Here is a 10,786-nt window from a genome sequence, read left to right on the forward strand (position 1 = left end):
GGTCCGAGGTCGTTCCCGCTGCACAGATTCATGCGCCAGGGCATCCTGCAGATAATTCACATTGGTTTATTGCGCTATCTCTAATAGCACCCGAGATATCACCAGATATATATTGGATTTTTCCCTGCCCCTGACAGTCCGGCCCCATGTGTCGATGGTCCTCTCGGTCCCTCGTGGTCCGACGTCGATCCCGCTGAACAGATTCATGCGCCAGGGCTTCCTGCAGACAATTCACTTTGGTGTATTGCGCTATCTCTAATAGCACCCGAGATATCACCAGATATATATTGGATTTTTCCCTGAACCTGAGTGTCCGGCCCCATGAGACGGTGGTTTTCTCGGCCCCTGGTGGTCCGAGGTCGTTCCCGCTGCACAGATTCATGCGCCAGGGCATCCTGCAGATAATTCACTTTGGTTTATTGCTCTATCTCTAATAGCACCCGAGATATCACCAGATATATATTGGATTTTTCCCTGACCCTGAGTGTCCGGCCCCATGAGACGGTGGTTTTCTCGGCCCCTGGAGGTCCGGGGTCGTTGCCACTGCACAGATTCATGCGCCAAGGCCTCCTGCAGATAATTCATTTTGGTTTATAGCGCTATCTCTAATAGCACCCGAGATATCACCAGATATATATGGGATTTTCCCCTGACTCTGAGTGTCCGGCCCCATGAGACTGTGGTTTTCTCGGCCCCTGGTGGTCCGAGGTCGTCCCCGCTGCACAGATTCATGCGCCAGGGCCTCCTACAGACTATGCACTTTGATTTATTGCGCTATCTGTAATAGCACCCGAGATATCACCCGATATATATTGGATTTTTCCCTGACCCTCAGTGTCCGGCCCCATGAGACAGTGGTTTTCTCGGCCCCTGGTGGTCCGAGGTCGTTCACGCTGCCCAGATTCATGCGCCAGGGCCTCCTGCAGATGATTCACTTTGGTTTATTGAGCTATCTCTAATAGCACCCGAGATATCACCAGGTATATATTGGATTTTTCCCTGACCCTGTGTGTCCGGCCCCATGAGACTGTGGTTTTCTCGGCCCCTGGTGGTCCGAGGTCGTTCCCGCTGCACAGAATAATGCGCGAAGGCTTCCTGCAGACAATGCACTTTGATTTATCGCGCTATCTCTAATATCACCCGAGATATCACCAGATATATAATGGATTTTTCCCTGACCCTGACAGTCCGGCCCCATGAGACGGTGGTTTTCTCGGCCCCTGGTGGTCCGAGGTCGTACCCGCTGCCCAGATTCATGTGCCAGGGCCTCCTGCAGATAATTCACTTTGGCTTATTCCGCTATCTCTAATAGGACCCGAGATATCAACAGATATATATTGGACTTTTCCCTGACCCTGAGTGTCCGGCCCCATGAGACGGTGGTTTTCTCGGCCTCTGGTGGTCCGAGGTCGTTCCCGCTACACAGATTCATGCGACAGGGAATCCTACAGACAATGCACTTTGATTTATTGCGCTATCTGTAATAGCACCCGAGATATCACCCGATATATATTGGATTTTTCCCTGACCCTGAGTGTCCGGCACCATGAGACGGTGGTTTTCTCGGCCCCTGGAGGTCCGAGGTCGTTGCCGCTGCACAGATTGATGCGCCAGGGCCTCCTGCAGATAATTCACTTTGGTTTCTTGCGCTATCTCTAATAGCACCCGAGATTTCACCATATACATATTGGATTTTTCCCTGACCCTGAGTATCCGGCCCCATGAGACGGTGGTTTTCTCGGCCCCTGGTGGTCCGAGGTCGTTCCCGCTGAACAGATTCATGCGCCAGGGCCTCCTACAGACAATGCACTTTGATTTATTACGCTATCTGTAATAGCACCCGAGATATCACCAGATATATATTGGATTTTTCTCTGACCCTGAGCGTCCGGCCCCATGAGACGGTGGTTTTCTCGGCCCCTGGTGGTCCGAGGTCGTTCCCGCTACACAGATTCATGCGCCAGTGAATCCTACAGACAATGCACTTTGATTTATTCCGCTATCTGTAATAGCACCCGAGATATCACCCGATATATATTGGATTTTTCCCTGACCCTGAGTGTCCGGCACCATGAGACGGAGGTTTTCTCGTCCCCTGGTGGTCCGAGGTCGTTCCCGCTTCATAGAATCATGCGCCAGGGCCTCCTGCAGATAATTCACTTTGGTTTATTGCGCTATCTCTAATAGCACCCGAGATATCACCAGATATATATTGGATTTTTCCTTGACCCTGAGTGTCCGGCCCCATGAGTCGGTGGTTTTCTCGGCCCCTGGTGGTCCGAGGTCGTTCCCGCTGCACAGATGCATGCGCAAGGGCCTCCTGCAGATAATTCACTGTGATTTATTGCGCTATGTGTAATAGCACCCGAGATATCACCAGATATATATTGGATTCTTCCTTGACCCTGAGTGTCCGGCCCCATGAGGCGGTGGTTTTCTTGGCCCCTGGTGGTCGGAGGTCGTTGCCGCTGCACAGATTCATGCGCCAGGGCCTCCTGCAGATAATTCACTTTGGTTTCTTGCGCTATCTCTAATAGCACCCGAGATTTCACCATATACATAATGGATTTTTCCCTGACCCTGAGTATCCGGCCCCATGAGACGGTGGTTTTCTCGGCCCCTGGTGGTCCGAGGGCGTTCCCGCTGAACAGATTCATGCGCCAGGGCCTCCTACAGACAATGCACTTTGATTTATTACGCTATCTGTAATAGCACCCGAGATATCACCAGATATATATTGGATTTTTCCCTGACCCTGAGTGTCCGGCCCCATGAGACGGTGGTTTTCTCGGCCCCTGGTGGTCCGAGGTCGTTCCCGCTACACAGATTCATGCGCCAGTGAATCCTACAGACAATGCACTTTGATTTATTCCGCTATCTGTAATAGCACCCGAGATATCACCCGATATATATTGGATTTTTCCCTGACCCTGAGTGTCCGGCACCATGAGACGGAGGTTTTCTCGTCCCCTGGTGGTCCGAGGTCGTTCCCGCTTCATAGAATCATGCGCCAGGGCCTCCTGCAGATAATTCACTTTGGTTTATTGCGCTATCTCTAATAGCACCCGAGATATCACCAGATATATATTGGATTTTTCCTTGACCCTGAGTGTCCGGCCCCATGAGTCGGTGGTTTTCCCGGCCCCTGGTGGTCCGAGGTCGTTCCCGCTGCACAGATGCATGCGCAAGGGCCTCCTGCAGATAATTCACTGTGATTTATTGCGCTATGTGTAATAGCACCCAAGATATCACCAGATATATATTGGATTTTCCCCTGACCCTGAGTGTCCGGCCCCATGAGACGGTGGTTTTCTCGGCCCCTGGTGGTCCGAGGTCGTTGCCGCTGCACAGATTCATGCGCCAGGGCCTCCTGCAGATAATTCACTTTGGTTTCTTGCGCTATCTCTAATAGCACCCGAGATTTCACCAGATATATATTGGATTTTTCCCTGACCCTGAGTGTCCGGAACCATGAGACGGTGGTTTTCTCGGCCCCTGGTGGTCCGAGGTCGTTCCCGCTGCACAGAATAATGCGCGAAGGCTTCCTGCAGACAATGCACTTTGATTTATTGGGCTATCTGTAATAGCACCCGAGATATCACCAGATATATAATGGATTTTTCCCTGACCCTGAGTGTCCGGCCTCCTGAGACGGTGGTTTTCTCGGCCCCTGGTGGTCCGAGGTCGTTCCCGCTGGACAGATGCATGCGCGAGGGCCTCCTGCAGATAATTCACTTTGGCTTATTGCGCTATCTCTAATAGGACCCGAGATATCACCAGATATATATTGGATTTTCCCCTGACCCTGAGTGTCCGGCCCCATGAGACAGTGGTTTTCTCGGCCCCTGGTGGGCCGAGGTCGTTCCCGCTGCACAGATTCATGCGCCAGGGCCTCCTGCAGATAATTCACTTTGGTTTATTGCGCTATCTGTAATAGCACCCGAGATATCACCAGATATATATTGGATTCTTGCCTGACCCTGAGTGTCCGGCTCCATGAGACGGTGGTTTTCTCGGCCCCTGGTGGTCCGAGGTCGTTGCCGCTGCACAGATTCATGCGCCAGGGCCTCCTGCAGATAATTCACTTTGTTTTCTTGCGCTATCTCTAATAGCACCCGAGATTTCACCAGATATATATTGGATTTTTCCCTGACCCTGAGTGTCCGGAACCATGAGACGGTGGTTTTCTCGGCCCCTGGTGGTCCGAGGTCGTTCCCGCTGCACAGAATAATGCGCGAAGGCTTCCTGCAGACAATGCACTTTGATTTCTTGGGCTATCTGTAATAGCACCCGAGATATCACCAGATATATAATGGATTTTTCCCTGACCCTGAGTGTCCGGCCTCCTGAGACTGTGGTTTTCTCGGCCCCTGGTGGTCCGAGGTCGTTCCCGCTGCACAGATTCATGCGCGAGGGCCTCCTGCAGATAATTCACTTTGGCTTATTGCGCTATCTCTAATAGGACCCGAGATATCACCAGATATATATTGGATTTTCCCCTGACCCTGAGTGTCCGGCCCCATGAGACGGTGGTTTTCTCGGCCCCTGGTGGTCCGAGGTCGTTCCCGCTGCACAGATTCATGCGCCAGGGCCTCCTGCAGATGATTCACTTTGGTTTATTGCGCTATCTCTAATAGCACCCGAGATATCACCAGGTACATATTGGATTTTTCCCTGACCCTGAGTGTGCGGCCCCATGTGTCGGTGGTTTTCTCGGCCCCTGGAGGTCCGGGGTCGTTGCCACTGCACAGATTCATGCGCCAGGGCCTGCCGCAGACAAAGCACTTTGATTTATTGCGCTATCTCTAATAGCACCTGAGATATCACCAGATATATATATGATTTTTCCATGACCCTGACAGTCCGGCCCCATGAGACGGTGATTTTCTTGGCCCCTGGTGGTCCGAGGTCGATCCCATAGCACAGATTCATGCGCCAGGGCCTCCTACAGACAATGCACTTTGATTTATTGCGCTATCTCTAATAGCACCCGAGATATCACCTGATATATATTGGATTTTTCCTTGACCCTGAGTGTCCGGCCCCATGAGACGGTGGTTTTCTGGGGTCCTGGTGGTCCGAGATCGTTCCCGATGCACAGATTCATGCGCCAGGGCCTCCTGCAGATAATTCACTTTCGTTTATTGCGCTATCTCTAATAGCACCCGAGATATCACCAGATATATATTGGATTTTTCCCTGACCCTGAGTGTCCGGCCCCATGTGACTGTAGTTTTCTCGGCTCCTGGTGGTCCGAGGTCGTTCCCGCTGCACAGATTCATGCGCCAGGGCATCCTGCAGATAATTCACATTGGTTTATTGCGCTATCTCTAATAGCACCCGAGATATCTCCAGATATATATTGGATTTTTCCCTGCCCCTGACAGTCCGGCACCATGTGTCGATGGTCCTCTCGGTCCCTCGTGGTCCGACGTCGATCCCGCTGAACAGATTCATGCACCAGGGCTTCCTGCAGACAATTCACTTTGGTGTATTGCGCTATCTCTAATAGCACCCGAGATATCACCAGATATATATTGGATTTTCCCCTGACTCTGAGTGTCCGGCCCCATGAGACTGTGGTTTTCTCGGCCCCTGGTGGTCCGAGGTCGTCCCCGCTGCACAGATTCATGCGCCAGGGCCTCCTACAGACTATGCACTTTGATTTATTGCGCTATCTGTAATAGCACCCGAGATATCACCCGATATATATTGTATTTTTCCCTGACCCTGAGTGTCCGGCCCCATGAGACGGTGGTTTTCTCGGCCCCTGGTGGTCCGAGGTCGTTCCCGCTGCCCAGATTCATGCGCCAGGGCCTCCTGCAGATGATTCACTTTGGTTTATTGCGCTATCTCTAATAGCACCCGAGATATCACCAGGTATATATTGGATTTTTCCCTGACCCTGTGTGTCCGGCCCCATGAGACTGTGGTTTTCTCGGCCCCTGGTGGTCCGAGGTCGTTCCCGCTGCACAGAATAATGCGCGAAGGCTTCCTGCAGACAATGCACTTTGATTTATCGCGCTATCTCTAATATCACCCGAGATATCACCAGATATATATTGGATTTTTCCCTGACCCTGAGTGTCCGGCCCCATGAGACGGTGGTTTTCTCGGCCCCTGGTGGTCCGAGGTCGTTCCCGCTGCACAGATTCATGCGCCAGGGCCTCCTGCAGATGATTCACTTTGGTTTATTGCGCTATCTCTAATAGCACCCGAGATATCACCAGGTACATATTGGATTTTTCCCTGACCCTGAGTGTGCGGCCCCATGTGTCGGTGGTTTTCTCGGCCCCTGGAGGTCCGGGGTCGTTGCCACTGCACAGATTCATGCGCCAGGGCCTGCCGCAGACAAAGCACTTTGATTTATTGCGCTATCTCTAATAGCACCTGGGATATCACCAGATATATATATGATTTTTCCATGACCCTGACAGTCCGGCCCCATGAGACGGTGATTTTCTCGGCCCCTGGTGGTCCGAGGTCGATCCCATAGCACAGATTCATGCGCCAGGGCCTCCTACAGACAATGCACTTTGATTTTTTGCGCTATCTGTAATAGCACCCGAGATATCACCAGATATATATTGGATTTTTCCCTGACCCTGAGTGTCCGGCCCCATGAGACGGAGGTTTTCTCGGCCCCTGGTGGTCCGAGGTCGTTCCCGCTGGACAGATGCATGCGCGAGGGCCTCCTGCAGATAATTCACTTTGGCTTATTGCGCTATCTCTAATAGGACCCGAGATATCACCACATATATATTGGATTTTCCCCTGACCCTGAGTGTCCGGCCCCATGAGACGGTGGTTTTCTCGGCCCCTCGTGGTCCGAGGTCGTTCCGGCTGCACAGATTCATGCGCCAGGGCCTCCTGCAGATAATTCACTTTGGCTTATTGCGCTATCTATAATAGGACCCGAGATATCACCAGATATATGTTGGATTTTTCCCTGACCCTGAGTGTCCGGCCCCATGAGACGGTGGTTTTCTCGGCCCCTGGTGGTCCGAGGTCGTTCCCGCTGCCCAGATTCATGCGCCAGGGCCTCCTGCAGATGATTCACTTTGGTTTATTGCGCTATCTCTAATAGCACCCGAGATATCACCAGGTATATATTGGATTTTTCCCTGACCCTGTGTGTCCGGCCCCATGAGACTGTGGTTTTCTCGGCCCCTGGTGGTCCGAGGTCGTTCCCGCTGCACAGAATAAAGCGCGAAGGCTTCCTGCAGACAATGCACTTTGATTTATCGCGCTATCTCTAATATCACCCGAGATATCACCAGATATATAATGGATTTTTCCCTGACCCTGATAGTCCGGCCCCATGAGACGGTGGTTTTCTCGGCCTCTGGTGGTCCGAGGTCGTTCCCGCTACACAGATTCATGCGTCAGGGAATCCTACAGACAATGCACTTTGATTTATTGCGCTATCTGTAATAGCACCCGAGATATCACCAGATATATATTGGATTTTTCCCTGACCCTGAGTGTCCGGCCCCATGAGACGGTGGTTTTCTCGGCCCCTGGTGGTCCTAGGTCGTTTCCGCTTCATAGAATCATGCGCAAGGGCCTCCTGCAGATAATTCACTTTGATTTATTGCGCTATCTGTAATAGCACCCGAGATATCATCAGATATATATTGGATTCTTCCCTGACCCTGAGTGTCCGGCCCCATGAGACGGTGGTTTTCTCGGCCCCTGGTGGTCAAGGTCGTTGCCGCTGCACAGATTCATGCGCCAGGGCCTCCTGCAGATAATTCACTTTGATTTCTTGCGCTATCTCTAATAGCACCCGAGATTTCACCAGATATATATTGGATTTTTCCCTGACCCTGAGTGTCCGGAACCATTTGACGGTGGTTTTCTCGGCCCCTGGTGGTCCGAGGTCGTTCCCGCTGCACAGATTCATGCGCCAGGGCCTCCTGCAGATGATTCACTTTGGTTTATTGCGCTATCTCTAATAGCACCCGAGATATCACCAGGTACATATTGGATTTTTCCCTGACCCTGAGTGTGCGGCCCCATGTGTCGGTGGTTTTCTCGGCCCCTGGAGGGCCGGGGTCGTTGCCACTGCACAGATTCATGCGCCAGGGCCTGCCGCAGACAAAGCACTTTGATTTATTGCGCTATCTCTAACAGCACCTGAGATATCACCAGATATATATATGATTTTTCCATGACCCTGACAGTCCGGCCCCATGTGTCGATGGTTTTCTCGGCCCCTGGTGGTTCGAGGTCGATCCCGCTGCACAGATTCATGCGCCAGGGCCTCCTACAGACAATGCACTTTGATTTATTGCGCTATCTCTAATAGCACCCGAGATATCACCAGATATATATTGGATTTTTCCCTGAACCTGAGTGTCCGGCCCCATGAGACGGTGGTTTTCTCGGCCCCTGGTGGTCCGAGGTCGTTCCCGCTGCACAGATTCATGCGCCAGGGCATCCTGCAGATAATTCACTTTGGTTTATTGCTCTATCTCTAATAGCACCCGAGATATCACCAGATATATATTGGATTTTTCCCTGACCCTGAGTGTCCGGCCCCATGAGACGGTGGTTTTCTCGGCCCCTGGAGGTCCGGGGTCGTTGCCACTGCACAGATTCATGCGCCAAGGCCTCCTGCAGATAATTCATTTTGGTTTATAGCGCTATCTCTAATAGCACCCGAGATATAACCAGATATATATTGGATTTTCCCCTGACCCTGAGTGTCCGGCCCCATGAGACGGTGGTTTTCTCGGCCCCTGGGGGTGAGGTTGTTCCCGCTGCCCAGATTCATGTGCCAGGGCCTCCTACAGACAATACAGTTTGATTTATTGCGCTATCTGTAATAGCACCCGAGATATCACCAGATATATATTGGATTTTTCCTTGACCCTGACAGTCCGGCCACATGTGTCAATGGTTTTCTCGGCCCCTGGTGGTTCGAGGTCGATCCCGCTGCACAGATTCATGCGCCAGGGCCTCCTACAGACAATGCACTTTGATTTATTGCGCTATCTCTAATAGCACCCGAGATATCACCAGATATATATTGGATTTTTCCCTGAACCTGAGTGTCCGGCCCCATGAGACGGTGGTTTTCTCGGCCCCTGGTGGTCCGAGGTCGTTCCCGCTGCACAGATTCATGCGCCAGGGCATCCTGCAGATAATTCACTTTGGTTTATTGCTCTATCTCTAATAGCACCCGAGATATCACCAGATATATATTGGATTTTTCCCTGACCCTGAGTGTCCGGCCCCATGAGACGGTGGTTTTCTCGGCCCCTGGAGGTCCGGGGTCGTTGCCACTGCACAGATTCATGCGCCAAGGCCTCCTGCAGATAATTCATTTTGGTTTATAGCGCTATCTCTAATAGCACCCGAGATATAACCAGATATATATTGGATTTTCCCCTGACCCTGAGTGTCCGGCCCCATGAGACGGTGGTTTTCTCGGCCCCTGGGGGTGAGGTTGTTCCCGCTGCCCAGATTCATGTGCCAGGGCCTCCTACAGACAATACAGTTTGATTTATTGCGCTATCTGTAATAGCACCCGAGATATCACCAGATATATATTGGATTTTTCCTTGACCCTGACAGTCCGGCCACATGTGTCAATGGTTTTCTCGGCCCCTGGTGGTTCGAGGTCGATCCCGCTGCACAGATTCATGCGCCAGGGCCTCCTACAGACAATGCACTTTGATTTATTGCGCTATCTCTAATAGCACCCGAGATATCACCTGATATATATTGGATTTTTCCTTGACCCTGAGTGTCCGGCCCCATGAGACGGTGGTTTTCTGGGGCCCTGGTGGTCCGAGATCGTTCCCGATGCACAGATTCATGCGCCAGGGCCTCCTGCAGATAATTCACTTTCGTTTATTGCGCTATCTCTAATAGCACCCGAGATATCACCAGATATATATTGGATTTTTCCCTGACCCTGAGTGTCCGGCCCCATGAGACTGTAGTTTTCTCGGCTCCTGGTGGTCCGAGATCGTTCCCGCTGCACAGATTCATGCGCCAGGATATCCTGCAGATAATTCACATTGGTTTATTGCGCTATCTCTAATAGCACCCGAGATATCACCAGATATATATTGGATTTTTCCTTGACCCTGACAGTCCGGCCACATGTGTCAATGGTCCTCTCGGTCCCTCGTGGTCCGACGTCGATCCCGCTGGACAGATTCATGCGCCAGGGCTTCCTGCAGACAATTCACTTTGGTGTATTGCGCTATCTCTAATAGCACCCGAGATATCACCAGATATATATTGGATTTTCCCCTGACTCTGAGTGTCCGGCCCCATGAGACTGTGGTTTTCTCGGCCCCTGGTGGTCCGAGGTCGTCCCCGCTGCACAGATTCATGCGCCAGGGCCTCCTACAGACTATGCACTTTGATTTATTGCGCTATCTGTAATAGCACCCGAGATATCACCCGATATATATTGGATTTTTTCCTGACCCTGAGTGTCCGGCCCCATGAGACGGTGGTTTTCTCGGCCCCTGGTGGTCCGAGGTCGTTCCCGCTGCCCAGATTCATGCGCCAGGGCCTCCTGCAGATGATTCACTTTGGTTTATTGCGCTATCTCTAATAGCACCCGAGATATCACCAGGTATATATTGGATTTTTCCCCGACCCTGTGTGTCCGGCCCCATGAGACTGTGGTTTTCTCGGCCCCTGGTGGTCCGAGGTCGTTCCCGCTGCACAGAATAATGCGCGAAGGCTTCCTGCAGACAATGCACTTTGATTTATCGCGCTATCTCTAATATCACCCGAGATATCACCAGATATATAATGG

Source organism: Nomia melanderi, unplaced genomic scaffold (assembly GCF_051020985.1).
Source record: "Nomia melanderi isolate GNS246 unplaced genomic scaffold, iyNomMela1 scaffold0026, whole genome shotgun sequence".
NCBI lineage: Eukaryota > Metazoa > Arthropoda > Insecta > Hymenoptera > Halictidae > Nomia > Nomia melanderi.